This window comes from Centruroides sculpturatus, unplaced genomic scaffold (genome assembly GCF_000671375.1).
Source record: "Centruroides sculpturatus isolate CEXI.00-Female unplaced genomic scaffold, Cexi_2.0 scaffold155, whole genome shotgun sequence".
Classification (NCBI taxonomy): domain Eukaryota; kingdom Metazoa; phylum Arthropoda; class Arachnida; order Scorpiones; family Buthidae; genus Centruroides; species Centruroides sculpturatus.
In genome coordinates, this window is record NW_019384386.1 from 679081 (window position 1) to 697717 (window position 18637).

At 28.7% G+C, this 18637-nt stretch overlaps 1 protein-coding gene across 1 annotated transcript in view; it reads left to right on the forward strand.

Moving 5' to 3' along the window:
* The window catches only part of LOC111618090 (serine-rich adhesin for platelets-like), a 60237-nt gene that overhangs the window by 13219 nt on the left and 28381 nt on the right, over positions 1-18637 (forward strand). The window lies entirely within an intron of this gene.

Genomic DNA, 18637 nt, shown 5'->3' on the forward strand with positions numbered 1-18637 from the left:
AATTTGAAAGTGTATATGAACTTTATAAATACCTTGAATACCAATCTATGTATTTTTCCATGGAAAGCAGTGGGGTACCATTAAATATTTTAAATTCTAAATTAAACTAAAATTTCAAATATTTTTTGATTAATATGAAAACTATAATTTTTAAATCAAATCTAAAAACTGTAAATAGAATGTTTTCAATGACTCACAAAAATCTTTGAATATCCAGAAAAAGTATTTAATTGAAATAATAAATGTTTTTGACCTTAACATTTGGTCTTATCAAGTTTTACAAATGCTGAGATTCTGAGAATAACTCTGTGCAATGAATTTAAAAACATTAGAACATTGTGTGCGTGCATTGCCATGGATGAATATGTGATGCTAACTTATGCAGCATTCATAGCACAAACAAAATATTATAAGTACTGTATTATATACACAATGAAATAAAAGAAAATAAAATACAATAAAATAAGATAAACCAACAGAAGCATATTAAATAGAGGTGTGGGGGTTGTGGTCACCCTCATAACAAATTTATTTACAACATATACAAATAAAAAGATTGCTAAGAGGCTTGGTACTATATATGACCTCTTGCACAATAGCAAGGACAAAATTGACAAATAATTGGCTCCAGGGGTATACTCTATTCCATTATGGAATGACAGGTTTCAAAGAGAGCTTGTGTATATTGGGTCCACGAAACTCCCACTTGACAAGCATCTTTGTGAGCATAAGTATGACATCAATCATAACAAAGACACCACCGTCCTCTCATCCTATGCCTTGACCCTGATAATAAGAACAGACCTTCACAATGCCAAAATGATCAGACACTCGCACTGCATAGAACACATCCAATCACTAGAGATTCTGGAGATATACAAGGCCGGAGTACATGCTAACTGCATCAATTTCAAAGATGCTATTAATATAGCTCAAGCTTGGAAGTTCTGTTATGAGGGAGACCACAACCCCACACCTCTATTTAATATACTTCTGTTGGTTTATCTTATTTCATTGTATTTTATTTTCTTTTATTTCATTTTTGTGTATATAATACTTATAATATTTTGTTTGTGCTACGAATGCTGCATAAGTTAGCGTCGCATATTCATCCATGGCAATGCATGCAGACAACGTTCTAATGTTTTTAAATTCATTGCACAGAGATGTTCTTAGAATCTCAGCATTTGTAAAACCTGATAAGACCGAATATTAAGGTCAAAAACATTTGTTATTTCAATTAAATAGTTTTACTGGATATTCAAAGGTTTTTGTGACTCATTGATATATTTTCCAGTATCCTTACAAGAAGGTATTTAACCTTTTCTCAAGATAGAATGTCTTGTTATTGACTAAAAAATCATTCAACTTCACATTTTTGGAATGGGATGGAGTGGAGTCAAAGTTGAATTAGGAGTGGACTAAGGTGGTATTAATCATTGTGTATCCTTTAATCCAGTTGTAGACATCTGGCAATCCTATAGACATATGAGAAGGATAGGAGGAGAAAACTTCTAAACTTGTAGATGAAGTAGGAAAATATAACATGCAAAATTGAAATAGATGGACAAGATGACAATGAAAATAGATAAAGATAAGAAAGAAAGATATAATTAAAACAATTATTTATTGTGACATTGTTACAATGCTGGGCTACAATTTTTAATCATATTTTTAATTTATTTACTTTAAAACAGTGTTTTTCAACCTTCTTGAATACTCGACCCCTTTACAAGTTAAAAAATTCTGGCGACCCCCCAAGGACCATATTAAAAATATATCAGTGATTTTAAAAACTATGTATTTAATTTTCTTTCTGTTCAGAGCTAAATATCGATCGAAAAACCAATTGTACTGTAAATTTTACAGTACAATCGATCGAAAAACCAATTTTACTGTAAAATTTACAGTGCAATCGATCGAAAAACCAATTGTACTGTAAAATTTACAGTACAATTGGTTTTTCAGGTTTATTTTACAGTGTAAAATAAACAGGCACAGCCTTCCCACTGAAATTGTAGTTTTTTTTATTGTAATGTAGGACCTACAAACACTTGTCTTTTTCTTTTACCTGCGACCCCCGTGTAAGGCTTTGCGACCCCATTGGGGGTCGCGACCCACAGGTTGAAAAACACTGCTTTAAAATATATGTTCTCCACCTCAAATTAGTAGTGGCTTGCCCCTGTACATCATACTTTTCCTTTAACAATAGTCATTCCGGTCATCTATTTAACACCTTTTAGGAGAAAATTTATGAATTGAAATAACATGACTTTCAGTTTGCATTGAAAGTTCATATCATTGTTGAAAATACATAAGGGCATTTCTCATTTTTTCAACCTTACGGGAGAGCAATGTAAAGAAAAAGGACTTTCTTATTTTCTTTGTAAATAAAAAAACTATTGAGTATAAAACACTGCTTTTTTCAAATTTTCATTTGCAATACTTGGTAAATACTATAAACACATAAGTTTATTGTTAACTTCATAATTATTGTTTTGGAGCCTTATTTTGAGGTATGCCTTTATGTTTTGCTAATAATAAAAAGCTCTCTGCTGATTTAATGAGATATGCCTTTTAGAATTAAGACATAACTACGATTTAAAATTAAAATTTGGCTCAAAGTAACACTAAATCAACTGGTTGCTATTAAAATAAAATGTATTGTATGCAATAAAAACAAAATGAAGGGAGACATTATTGTACTGAAAAGTTTTTAATGATAAACATAAAATCAACAATAAACACAAATACAGTAGAGCATCATTTATCCGAATCAATTGGGGACTGGGGTTGTTTGGATAACTTATTTTTCGGATAACCAATTATGTACGAAAAAATATATTAATTTATCCCGTGTTGAAATTTTTCTCCATTGCGTGTCGCTTTGCGTTGAATTTTCGTCAATGTTAAGTCTGACGAAGACTATTGTATCGTTCAAAATTATTTTTTTATTTTGTACAAACAAAATAAATATATTGAAAAATATAAAAACAATAAAAAAATTATACTTCAGAAGTTAATTTAGTATCAAAAATGTAAAATATTTGAGTAGCCAAAGAAATAGCCAAAGATTACAGCGTCACAGCACTGGCAAAAATTTAAATTTGTCGACTGGAATTCCTTCGGATAACCGACCTTCGGATAAACAACGCTCTACTGTACGAGTAAATTGACATAAGGATAAACTATTTAAGAAGAAAACACATGAGATACAAAAGTGAGTTTAAAAATTTACTTTGGAAAAACAAAAATGCAATCCAAAAATTTTGTTTAAATCCATTAATTAATAAACATCAAAAACTGAAAGATGCTAAGTAGTAAAGTAGGTTACCTGTTTACTGGTATATCATTTACAGTGCAATAATTTAATATTCCTTGAATGAAAATGAATGGAACCTTTTTGACAAGAGAATAAACTAATCTGTATGTAACAACACTTTCCTTTTTTATTTTCCTTTTACTCCAACAAATAGGCAAATGTGCAAGCAGATTTATTACTGGTGTTGGTCCAGAGCAAAGGGCAATTAGGTCATTGTACTTTTCTAATCACAATGGACAAGATCTATTTAAGTTATTAAGTTGTTTTATCAATAGTAGTGCATTTTGCCATTTTAAAGTCAACAATCAGTAGTTGTGATCAATGTGGCTTGTTTTAGAAAATATTTTATCTAATTTATTCATCCTTACATTGTATTCAACAATGTCTGTTTAAAAGTTTTTCCCTCATTGTTGATTTGGATAGAATGCACTCTGAGGTCATCACTAAATTTTTTAAAATCTAAAAAATTATTATAATTTAAAGAGTGCATTATATAAGGTTTTTCCTTTCTTGCAAGATGAAAGATTGGTATAAGCTGAGGAGACACAAACAATTCACCAGCCTTTTTAATCATTTATGAAATCACACTGTGAGAGAATCTCCTTCACATTGTCTGTGATTAGTGGTAAAGAAACACTCACTTCATCTAAGTGTTTCAACTGCAAAACAATACATACGAGAGCTCCTGCCATGATGGAATTTGATTTTGTTCACCACAACCATTGGCAAATAAATTCATAGTGTGGACTTTCCTTAATACAAGTATTAATTTTTCAGTGAGATAAAATATATTAAATGCGGTGGTCACATGACTGGAAAAACATGGCAGTGTAGTGTTTGACGTTGAAACATTTTCCTCTGGTCAAGTATCACTTCACTGAATTGGGGTATGTAAAAAGAGAATTCCACATAATCTCCAGGTAATTTTATGACAAACAGGCTAAGTCTAGATACACCTTTAAAATCATTTAAAAATGCAGGTCTCTCTCAAGAAACATCCATAAGTTAATATTTTCATCATATATTTGAGAAATGCTCTGTGTTTATCATTCCATAGAATACAAATGGTGTTACAGAGATATGCCACTCCATCATAACACAAAAGAACCATACTTATGTTTAAAAGTGTATCTAAGTCATTTTGGCCAAATTTTGAGATACACCTTTACATATTTTCACCAACAATATATAGTTAATCGGAACCTCTTGTCCCTAAGGTTTCCCTATCTGGACTTGTCTTTCATCTATATTACTCTGTTCTTGAGATTAAGGAAAGATAGATGGATGGACAACAGTGAGAATAGGTCTACAATCTTTTCAAATTGCAGCTCAATGACAAAAATAGAAGAATTATTTAGAACTCAAATTTCTCTAGGAAACCGTCAAAGTGAGAAATCTCAAGAAAGGATATATCAGCAATTTTTTTTTTTAAGGTTATTTAATTTTTATGAATTTAAAAACAAATTATAAAAAATAATTTGTTTTTAATTTATAAATTCTATATGAGCTGCTCATTTGCCAAATCAATTAACTCCACCAAACAAAAAAAGAAATTGATAAAGCAATAACATTCTTTTTTAATATTTAAATTTTTAAATAAACATTGTAGAGTGTATTATTACATGCATAGCTATTATCTAATTACATGTGAAATAATAATAATAATTTTTAGGATATAGGGTCATAATTAAAGTTGACATTTCAAAAAGGAACTAATCAGCAGAATAACTGTATTTCACATGGAGACTTATGTGACGATGGAATTTTATTTGAAAACAAAAAAATTAGTTACAAAAATGTCTGCTGGGATGCTAATTGGCACTGCAATACTAGTGGCTAGTTAAAAATGTCTCCAAACTTCAATACACATGGTACACTGTATGGTTACTCAACATCTTGATCAATATGCTAGCCTACATTGATAGTAACATGGTGAAATTGCCAAATTGTACATTTAATGATAGCACTCGGAGTTTTGGAGGTCAGTGTTGTAGTGCCTTTTACCGTCCTAGTTGATATTTATTTTTTTGTTTTGAAATAAAATTCTATGACTACAGAAATCTCCATATGAAACATAGTCATTCTGCTGATTAGTTCTCAAGTTATATCTTTTTGAAATGTGAACTGTAATTATGAACACCCTGTACTATTTTTACATTTTTTGTATATTGGAGTTAGTTAATTGATTTGGCCTGTGAAAGCTCATGCTCATGTAAAGAATAGTTTCTGTTATACACAAAAATATTTTAAATTATTAAAAAAAAATTTTATTTGAAACATTAGTTTAGCAAAAGTTGTGCAAGATACTTAAAATGTTGTGTTACAGATTTGTTAAATAAATTCATTTGGTTAATTATTTTGTTTTTAATCAATTTGAATATTAAAATAGACCTAATTTTTACATATAAAACTATTTATTAAAATTAAATTATATGAATTTTGATGTATAATTTGATATAATTTCTGAAATACTAGTATTGAAAACATTTACGAGATTTGAAGATGAACTAAAATAGTTGTTCTCAATGTATCAATGTCTCTTATTTTAAAAAAGTAATTAAGTTGTTGCCATAAAACAAATGTTTTGAATTTTATAAAAATTAAAGCATAACTTATTCTAATTGTCAAATGTTTAGTTTTTTAACTCTATCTTCTTTGCATTAGTTACTCTGAAAATATTTAGAAATCCTATTTATATAATAGTATTCTCCAATGAAGCGAATTATTATATCGAAATAATTTTTTTTTCTGGGTGTAGCATTAAAGAATATGTAAATATTCATATTGTAAATTTTACATTAATGAGAGATCAGTTGTAAAAATTTTTGAATACTTTTTTTTGTGTTAAATTAAACATTTATCTATAAATTTTTCTTTTAGAATAAAAAGAAAAATAATACATGTTTAAATAAAAGCAAAATTTTAATTAATTTTTAGAAAGTTTATTTTTACAATAGTATTAATTTATTTCTAATCTGTATATGTTTTATAATTTATACATTTTTAATATAGTACTATTTGTAATTTTTAAATTTTTTCTTATTTATTAATAAAAATTAATAATTATTTTATTTGATAGTTTTTTCAATATTTAACTGATTGAATTTTTTCTACATTTATATATTTTCACTCATGCATAAGCCAACTATAGTTTACTGCTTAAATGAGTATATATTCAGCATAAATTGTTGGCAGAGTATATATGTCATTGACCCAAAGCTTGTTGCTTAGTTGAATCCTCTAATTCTAGGATTATTTATTAATCCTTTTGTTCTGTTAGATACATAAAAATATCCTTTTCTATAAATGTAGAATGTTTTAAAAATTAAATCTGATTAGTTTTAAAGTTGGATAATTTATAATTTTAATAGTAATATCCTTTGATTTGATAATAAATTTTTATTAAATTTTCTGACAGGAATAATTCTTTGAATTGAATCTAAGATTTTAAAAAAATTTAATCTGTTAAATATATTAGCAAAATATGAAAATTTTTTTAATAAGTGTGTGTAATTATTTGAAAAAATTTATATAATAAAGTTAATGTAATTTTAAAAGTTTTAACAATAATATCTTCTATCTATAAAAATAAGTAATAAATTTTTATTTACAGTATTTATTTTTAATTTCTAATAGACCAGAATATATTGTAGATTTATATTAATTAAAAATACTTTTGGCAGAAATTTTTTTAAAGGTTCATTAAATTTATATTTAATATTAATGTTTGTTACTGTAACTGCATTTAATAATTTAAAATGATTTAACACATTACCTAATAATCTGAAGATTTTGTTAAAATATGTCAGACTGATTCTGAGAACAAGGAACATGTCATAATTATTGATCACTAAAGTAAAAAAGTATGAAGTGTGTCGTAACTAAAATTTTTACAGATCCTCAATCTCTGGCCTTACGTAGCACTCATTTCCAAATGTCCAGTTGGCACTGTACTCTGTCAACAGAGCAGTTTTCACAAATAGTGCATGCATTGCACTATTGTAGCTAGAATGGCATTCATTGATGGGAATTGTTGACCTCATAAAGGCTCTTTTCATTTCTAGAGCAAGTCAGTTGCAGGAATCTGTATTGTAACATCCAAGTTTTCCTAGACCGAAAAAGCTCTGGCAATTTCTTAGTAATGTCAAAGTGATGCTTATTATTGCTTATGATAGAATTTTATTATCCTCACACATGCTGTATCTTCTGGGACAACAGTTAATGCACAAGATTACAAGAAATTCCTTGAACATTACTTAAACTTGTACTTTACTGCAAGAGACCTGCTCTTATGCAAAAACAGTCAATTTTTTTCAAGACAATGCTTGTTATATTGCTTGTTAGATACTGTTGTAGAAATAGGATTGGGCGAGCCTTGAGCATTTACACTATTTATCCTGCATTTGTATGATTTTGGCTTGTTTCAGAAACTAGAGAGACTTTACAAGGTCAACAATTTCCATCAACAGATGCCATTCTAGCTGACTAGACATCTATGTCTATGATTTCTATTCATGAAAATGGTTCTGCTGATGGAATATGGCATCTACCAAGCATTTTTGCCTCAAGATATTGATTCACTAGCCTTGCTTTGTTGAGATGAGAACTATTGTCTTGTAGAATGAAGGACACTTTTATTGCATTCACATAAGATCTCAAAAACTGATGAGGATTTCTCTGTCCTATCAAGTTGATAGGAAAAATCATATAGAGCATATAGAGATCTGTGGAACCATCTAATGAGATATCTCCCCAAATTATAACACCTCCTTTCCAAAAATATCCCTTTGGTGGATGTTGAAGGGATGATTGCAAATACTTCCTTTTCTCAGATCAGAAAGTGTCTAGAATCAGTCTGAAGAGAAACTTGATTCAGCTGTAAAGAGAACATATGACCACTGTTCCTGGTTCCAGTTGATAAAATGTTTGCACCAGTTCAGATGTTCCTATTTATGGTGTGGAATGAAGACTACACAAGGACTACTGGTCTTGTAGCATACAGACCACCCTGATGAATCCCTCAATTAATGGCAGGTGTCAAGTGCTACAGGAACTGTAAGACTTTAGGTTGGATTGCAGTTCAGGTAGAGTTATCTTTGTCTGTTGTCTCCCTACTGTTAGGTGAAGATATATCCAAATACAGAATATATGTGAACTTGCTAAAGCTTGTACAGCTGTATAATAAATGTATAAATTCCAGGAAAATGGATTAATTTCTACAGAGAATCTATTATTGTGGAAATTATTTTATATTGGGACAACCCAATCCACACAAATAAACAAGCTGTATAATATAATACACATGTAAAAATTTGTCATCATATTCATTTTATTACTTAAAAAAGGTGGGTTCTACAAATAACGTTTGAAGTGATGACATAAATGAAACATTTATTACAGTTTGATTGCCATTGTAAATCTTCAATGAAAATGCCTGAAGCTGGCCACTGAACAGGACCAAAAACATTTGAATGTTTGATTTTGCAGTGTTGAGTGGTTGCTGGAAACATGTGAAAGGTACTGTTGATTATTGAATTGTTGATATCTTCATTTATTAATGTTGCCCATGGATGACTAGCAGATAATGTAGATGTTGATCTAGTCTCTAGAAATCAATTCTATAATCTATGAATGATAGAATTTCTAACAAGCAACAATTTAGCAACTTCTGTGTTTGACTGTCCTTCTTAAACTCTTCTAATTGCTTGTCATTTTAAAGACCCAGAAAGATATTTGTTCCATATTTTTTGGAAATTTAAATTGCAATGAACAGAATGAGAGTGAAAGAAATGTCAGGTAAATGCTCACAAGCAACAGAGAGTAATTGTTTAAATGGAGCCAAATTTACATGTTGGGTGTAACAAATGCAAATTCTTCAATATTTTGCATCAGCAAGGTCAAATTACCTTACTTTACTTACCCCTTCTGGTTTATTTTTTTTAATTAAAATTGTATTTATTTTATAATTTTTTATGTATTCCTTCTATATTGCAAGACAATGTATTATAAAATCAATGAATAATATAAATAAGAACCTTGAAACATATAACATTTAAACCCTTCATGAGTGAATATTAAGTTGTAATACATTTTACTATTAGCAAAATATTCAATAGATATTTTTCGTAATATTTATCATATTTGCGAAGTCATCTCAACTTTTACTGAAATTTATATTTTCCTTCTGAGTATATGATGATAAAAGACAGGTACACAGGATGAATTGCATAATGTTTTGTAAATAGAAAATTTATCCTTGGACTTATTACTTTTTTGGTACATTAGTTGTGATCAAGAATATATTAAGTGAAAATATATATCATGTAAGATCTGAACTTGAATATTTATATTTAAAAAATTTAATATGTCAAAACTTTTATTTTTTATCATTTACTAGCATCTTTTATTTTTAAAATCAATTTTGTATGTTTATTCAAAATTTGAATTTTTACATTTGAAAATATTAAATATCATAAGAATTTAATTTTAAGATAAATTTTAATGAAAGAATGATTTATTTAGGGCATGTTCACACAAGTGACTTTTAGTCACTTTATAGCTGCTGTAAAAATATTGAAATTAAAGCAGTGGAGTCAACCATACAAGCAACTAGCTGCAACAAAAAAAAGACACATTTTCTATTCTAGTCGCTGTTGCTTGGGACTGTTGCATCCAATGGAACACACAATATTATATATGTCCAGACAAATGGGTAATTATTTTGTCTCAACTTACATTTTGCATTGGCACCTTGGAAAAAGGATTATATTCTTTCTTAACACATGCAATTATTGAGTGTCATAATGAAGAATAATCTGTTTGATCCTAGTACTAAATTGTACAGATAAAAATTAGATTACATGTATTTTTTTATTTTTATTTTTTGAACAATATGACAAGTTTTACAGAATGTTGAGTTATCCAGAATCAAGTTTTCAAGACTCTACTGTACTTGTTACAAAGAAATTTGGCTAGAGAACTGCTTAACTGCCTATTTTTAGCCAAATTACAGTCTGATAAATTTATTAGGCTATAATAAGGCTAATTAATAACCATTAATAATTATTTGTTAATATGATTGATAATAATTGATTGTTTGGTAATATGAGTGTATTGGGTTGATGTATATTACTATTTTCAAGGCTTTATTTAAAGACCAAAGATTTAGAATTTCACAATTTAATTCTTAGTATAGCTTATGAAATTTCATATTTGTTTTTTTTTTTTTTATATAAATTATAATCATGGCATTATAAACATATTTAAATATTACACACACATTTTTAAATACAATGTATACAATATATATAAATTCAATGTGCCAGTTTCCATAAAGTCTGTTTATTCATTAAAATAATGAATTGTTAACAATGAAATTATTTTGATCTATTTTAGCATACTAATTGAAATTACTTCACTTCAAAAGATAGAAATAATGATTTTAGAAATAAGTTTCAGATTACATTTATATATGAAAAAATTCCACACATGAAAAATAAGAATTCCATAGATAATATATAACTAATATGTATAAAGTAATTCATTCAAGTAAAGAAGAACATTTTTGTAAAGAGCTAAAAAATTTAGATTATATTATTTCACTCACAACTTAGTTTGATCAAAATAATTCAACAACCGTTTATGAAACATTAGACATTTGTGGCTATGGAGATTTTTAAACAAATACAGTATTTAACTGATTTTAAATGGTGGTATAATTCAAAACATTGTTGAAATATTGATTGCTACTTATATATGATGTTGACATGCAAAATTATTTCAAACCATTTATAAATAAATATGACAAATTACATTAAGAGCTAATATAGGGATGGTCTAAATTTGCCATTGTTATAGCACATTAAGTAGAATCTCATTAAGAAATACTGTACTTGAAATTATTCAGTCTCTTGAGATCTCTATAGAAATACATATGTTACGAGATCATCCATTATCCTGTATGTATGTACAAAAATATACATATCGTAAGCACAAAAAAAGGCAAATCATGTATATTCAGCGCTTCACGTGACTTCAAAATTTAAAAAAAAAAAAAACCATCCATTTTAGTTTTTGATGTTGCTTTTCTGCCTAATGAATGCAACAACTGCTTGATATTAACAGTGTCATGTACAGTACTATAGTTTGTTTGTTTATGATGAAACTCATCAGGAAGGTAATCACAACTTGGAAAGACTTGATGGCATCACTAAATTTTGGCACTACTCTTGAAATAGTGTCAGAATGTTCACTAGGTGCGTCCTGAATTGTATCAGCTTGCTAATTCTTCAGTTGTACATATTCAAGGTGTAACAAGTGCATTATTGAACTCTACAAATTCATGGAAATGCCCAAATATTAATTAACTATAGAAAAAAAATGCAAAGTTTACAATAAATGGGGGCTAGAAAAAACACATTATTCTGAGTTACGGATTTGCTAAAATGAGGTAAAATTACATTGATTTGGCAGGACCTGGTGGGAAAAAAATGTTATTCTGTGAAATCCTTTGTTCCACAACCTGTTAAAACAAAATTTTACTGTATTTTTTGCTTCAATCTTCTTTGGATCATCGGTATGCAGTTCTAAAGAAGAAATATTTTATTTTTTCAGTTCTGAAAAGATAACAGTTTCTCTCTTCTCATCTCTTACTGTATTGTACAGTACATTTAATTATAGCCATCTAGTCTAATTGTACCACATATTATGTTGTTATTAGAGAGGTTGAGGCGCACGTTTTAAACGTGTAAACGTGTACGTGTGACGTTCGGCGCCGCTTTCCCGTAAGCCTAAAAGTTTGACAATGGTGTTTGGATAGTCTGTGGAATCACGCTCGACATTTCAAACACCATCGTCAAACTTTTAGGCTTACGGGAAAGCGGCGCCGAACGTCACACGTACACGTTTACATGTTTAAAACGTGCGCCTCAACCTCTCTAATAACAACATAATATGTGGTACAATTAGACTAGATGGCTATAATTAAATGTACTGTACAATACAGTAAGAGATGAGAAGAGAGAAACTGTTATCTTTTCAGAACTGAAAAAATAAAATATTTCTTCTTTAGAACTGCATACCGATGATCCAAAGAAGATTGAAGCAAAAAATACAGTAAAATTTTGTTTTAACAGGTTGTGGAACAAAGGATTTCACAGAATAACATTTTTTTCCCACCAGGTCCTGCCAAATCAATGTAATTTTACCTCATTTTAGCAAATCCGTAACTCAGAATAATGTGTTTTTTCTAGCCCCCATTTATTGTAAACTTTGCATTTTTTTTCTATAGTTAATTAATATTTGGGCATTTCCATGAATTTGTAGAGTTCAATAATGCACTTGTTACACCTTGAATATGTACAACTGAAGAATTAGCAAGCTGATACAATTCAGGACGCACCTAGTGAACATTCTGACACTATTTCAAGAGTAGTGCCAAAATTTAGTGANGTTCTAGTGTCCGAAATTTTTGTGATTTTATTTGTAATATACAGTAGATTTTCTTTGATGAAAATGTTGGAAAACGTAGTATCTATCATTACAGCAGCAAACAAGTAAACTTTGTTTAATAAAAAGCATTGTACATACCTTCGTTTGTTGTAGTTGGTGTCAGAAAAGTGGAGATATACGAACCTTAATGCTTAGAAGGAGAATCCCTCCAAAAAAATAACTGGTAACACTTGATCGGAAGATTCTTCGAGTCGAAGTCTCTTTCGGTAAGAAAGCCCACCAGTAGCTAAGCGGTCTTCGTACCCTGAACACGGGGAGTTTGTTCGTGGATTCGCACCTCGCTCAGACGGGCTGGCCACGTGGAGTTTTCCAGGATTTCTCCACGTCTGTAACGCCTAAATAGGGGCCAGTTTTCCTTAAAAACACCTCCTAGAAGGCATTCCCCCTAGGCAGATCGCCTAAGTGTTGCGTTGCCATAACTTAACAAACAAACTAACTCTTTCCGCAAGGAACAAGAAATTGATCTAAAGTTGATTGTCTTAATCTTTTAATCAAAATTTTTCTCAAATGCGATATCACATTGTCGTTTTCTATTGCCACTATGACTTTTTTGTTTCTTGGATGCCATATTGATTAAATATATAAATCACAAAACAGAAAAAATAAGTATAACACAAACACTCGGAAAAGCAATACTTAACTCGCGCATGCCTAACACCAACTAAAATTTGACACAAAATACCGTTACGTTCGTTATCCGAATTTTGTTCGTTATCCGAAACAAAATTTTTGCAAAATAAAAGTTCGTTAACCGATTTGGTCGTTAACCAGGACGTTCGTTAACCGGGGTTCCACTGTATATGAATAGTGGTAATTGGACATGGTAAAAAAAACTATATATAGAAACTCAGTGAGACTGGATTCAATTTATATAAATGAAAATCTAGAATTTTTGAAAATTTGAACTGCTGGAGATAAAATAAAATACATACAATATTAAAGATAACAGATGATTCTAGTGATAAAATGTGTTATGTATACAAAGTATACCATGACACACAAAATGATATTACATTCCATAATATTGCAGTGTATGGGTGCTTCACCCATAATAATTATGGTGTAGATATCACCTCTGAATTATTTCACAGAACAGCAAATGTTTTAGGTGTTTTATTATATTTGATTAATTTTAAATATCTAGATATTTAAGTATTTCATCTTGCTTTAAACAAACAAATTTCATCCAATTATCATTCTGTATAAATTATGCTTGTAAAATTGTATAGTATAAAATTTCAGAATATTTTAATTAATTCATAGCTATTTTCTAACATATTGTTTCAATTTTATTATTCTAGATAGCAGGTTTTAAATAAGCTTGTTTTTTACTACTGTAGAAGTAACTAAAAAATTCTAATTACTTTAAACTGATACCTGTAGTTTTACTCTGTAACATAATCTGTTACAAAAGTAAGAATGCAATATTCCTAAATATTTATTATTTGTATATGTTAGTTCCAAGTAATAACTAATACTACAATAAATATTGAGAAATTATAGATTCCTTTGATATGATTATTAAATTATTGTAATAATAATTCAAATTTATTTAATTTGTTGATAAAAAGTTTATTTGATATTAGAATACAAAATGTAATAAATATTTTAATTTTCTTTAAATGATTTAATATTTTGATTTTATTTAAAATTGCTTCAACATAGAACACATTGATTCTTTCCTCTTTCAACAATTTCATTGATTAATATAAAATACCTTTGACAAATTGTATATTTTACTTTATTATTATTTTGATTAATGATAATTTCATATTGAACTATTATATATATATATGTGAATGTGAAATTTAAATGTGTTGGATAGAATTAGTTTTGTTTTTCCATTATAATTCCAATTGTAGTTCTTCACTTCAAATTAATATTTTTTAGAAATAATCTATTTTTAGAACATTTTGAACTTTATTTACTGTTATGATTAAAAGTGTCATATGGCAAATTTTCTTGGGATTTTATGTCAAATAAATATTCAACTTTAAAAATATTCACACAGTAGGCAAGCTTTTAGTGATCAAAAAATATGAATTTAACACAAATTCATGTTAAAATGAATTGGAAAAATGGATTAAAAGGTTAATAAAATAAAATACTAAATGAACTAGATATAAATTATAGGAATATGACTATAAAACCAAAATTTAAAAAAAAAAAACCATCCATTTTAGTTTTTGATGTTGCTTTTCTGCCTAATGAATGCAACAACTGCTTGATATTAACAGTGTCATGTATAGTACTATAGTTTGTTTGTTTATGATGAAACTCATCAGGAAGGTAATCACAACTTGGAAAGACTTGATGGCATCACTAAATTTTGGCACTACTCTTGAAATAGTGTCAGAATGTTCACTAGGTGCGTCCTGAATTGTATCAGCTTGCTAATTCTTCAGTTGTACATATTCAAGGTGTAACAAGTGCATTATTGAACTCTACAAATTCATGGAAATGCCCAAATATTAATTAACTATAGAAAAAAAATGCAAAGTTTACAATAAATGGGGGCTAGAAAAAACACATTATTCTGAGTTACGGATTTGCTAAAATGAGGTAAAATTACATTGATTTGGCAGGACCTGGTGGGAAAAAAATGTTATTCTGTGAAATCCTTTGTTCCACAACCTGTTAAAACAAAATTTTACTGTATTTTTTGCTTCAATCTTCTTTGGATCATCGGTATGCAGTTCTAAAGAAGAAATATTTTATTTTTTCAGTTCTGAAAAGATAACAGTTTCTCTCTTCTCATCTCTTACTGTATTGTACAGTACATTTAATTATAGCCATCTAGTCTAATTGTACCACATATTATGTTGTTATTAGAGAGGTTGAGGCGCACGTTTTAAACGTGTAAACGTGTACGTGTGACGTTCGGCGCCGCTTTCCCGTAAGCCTAAAAGTTTGACAATGGTGTTTGGATAGTCTGTGGAATCACGCTCGACATTTCAAACACCATCGTCAAACTTTTAGGCTTACGGGAAAGCGGCGCCGAACGTCACACGTACACGTTTACATGTTTAAAACGTGCGCCTCAACCTCTCTAATAACAACCAAATANTTTCCGAACAATGTTTACCTATACTGTATTTATTTATTCCGTTTTTTATGGATATGCTTAAATAAATTAATTTTTGGTCATAATTTCATAATTACGAAGACCAGTATGAAACATAATATTCAAATGTTATCGTACTGCATAGAAATAAATATTTAAATTTAATAATGACGAAAGTGCACATCATCTCCAATCGTGTTAATGAAATTTTAATTTCAGCTGACGAAAAAATTCAAGTTAGAATTTTTGAATTTCAAAGTACCGTAAACATTTCTATAAAACATAGAAAAAGGAGGATGTTTAATCAATCGCCATATCAAATTAAACCTCGCGTATGGTATAGATCGAAAATTGTATTTGAATTTGAATAAATGTTTTCTTAAATTTCTGTAGTTCATTCACATTTAAATTACTGATTATATTTCTGAAAAATTAGTTTTAAACATTCTCGATAAGTTGTTTTATAATACTTAAAAAATACGTTTCCAAAACAAATGATTTCAAATTATAATTGATAATACCACCTATGATGTAACTATTCATATGTACTGTACTGCAGTGATAAATTGAACAATTGGTCATCTCGTTAATATTTATTGAGCACTGTCAAACAGATTTTATTAGCATATATTAATGACATCTAAATATGATTTTATTGAGAAAAATGTCAAGCGAATTTTCTTATTCGGACTATTTATTTCATTTTGAACAGAAAATTGAAAAGATATTTATCTTTATAATAAAGCCTAAATAAGGTTTATTTTTTTTTATGAATTTATTACTTTCTTATTAATTAAGCTGTTAGTCTTAATAGAAACAATAAACGAGATTAATAAAAATACGTTAATTTTACCGAAGAACTGTTAATTAATTAATATTCATTTGTAAAAAAAATATACGAGTATATTTAAGATTAACAGTCTGTCTGCATAAAATTTTATTCGTAACGATGATCATTTGAAATAATAAAAATGGATTTAAAGATTTGAATGAAAAACAGTTTAAATAATCGACTCATCGGAGCAAAGGATTACAGGAAAATTGAGAAATTCGTTTTACTTTCTTAAAACTGTGAAATTCTAATGATGTCAGAACATAAATCACCCGTTAGTATGTAAATAGTCAAGTAGTTCGTTGCAACTTGGCATTTATCTACTTCTCCGCGCGTTATACAAGACAATTCCTCTCTTCTAAGCGGAAAATAAAAATAAGCGTATCAATGAAGAAACTATTAATGAAAGGATTGAATATTTATGTCTGGAATTATAATGAGAATGCTTTCATAACGTTTTCGTATAATCCTTTTGTCTTTGATTGAAGTATAATCGTGCAATAAATTTTCAATCCGAATTTTTTTTGAATGTATCAAATTGAAATGAAATTCAAGATAAAATTAATACAGTATTAACTTAATTCGAAATTACATTTTCGCTGTCAATAAATAAATTTTATTATTTGCAATCGATCCGAAAGAAAGTTATTATTTCATCACCAAGTCAATTACGGTATATAATGTAAATTAAGCCGTCGGTTACATTATCATATTATCTAGGTTATTTGATGTAAATATTTTTAATCGCTCTTTCCCGTATTTCGTTAATTCCAAATGGAGCAAAACGATCTGTAGTTGATCTTTTTGTAATAGAAATAAACGGATGTGTCTCGCTTCACACTCGACCTACGTAAACATTATTTATGGACGTGACGTTCGCTATTTTAGAATTATTCATACTATCAATAATGAAGTCCGTCTGGTGAAATACGCAGACGTAGTGAGAAAAGATAATCAGACGAGTTAAATTTAGATATATAGAAGTAGACGGCTATGGGAAAAGTAACCGACTCTCCTGAAATGCCTAATCGATCATTAGATTATGTAACGAACAAAAATTCGTACCCACTGAGGTACACCTGACTGAACTAAAAGAGGTGACTCGTCAAATTTTCCACGTATAGCAGCGTCACGTTCACCTTTCTCCGCGTTTCCGGTTTGAGTCAGCCAGCCAGAGCAACTGAGTCAATACGTTCAAATAATAGTAATTTTTCTGGATAATGTTTGGCACTTAAAACAAAGGATTTCAATGTTTTTCTAAGTAACTTTAAAATTCTAAATATTCTGTAGAAACCGTTACATCATCGTAAACTTAAAATAGCATACTTACAAGTTAGTTGCATATAAAATAAACAAAACTGTTATCCAAGTTAATAACAGAATCAGAAAGGACTAGTGTTTTTATTATTTTTTTTTTTAACGAAATTTACTTTCGTTTGTACAGAATTCATTCTTAAAAATTATTTAAATTTATTGATTTCTTGAGTTTAATACTGTGTGCAAAAAATCACAGGAATTTTATATTATGACTAGAAGTATACATATACTGTATTTATTTATTCCGTTTTTTATGGATATGCTTAAATAAATTAATTTTTGGTCATAATTTCATAATTACGAAGACCAGTATGAAACATAATATTCAAATGTTATCGTACTGCATAGAAATAAATATTTAAATTTAATAATGACGAAAGTGCACATCATCTCCAATCGTGTTAATGAAATTTTAATTTCAGCTGACGAAAAAATTCAAGTTAGAATTTTTGAATTTCAAAGTACCGTAAACATTTCTATAAAACATAGAAAAAGGAGGATGTTTAATCAATCGCCATATCAAATTAAACCTCGCGTATGGTATAGATCGAAAATTGTATTTGAATTTGAATAAATGTTTTCTTAAATTTCT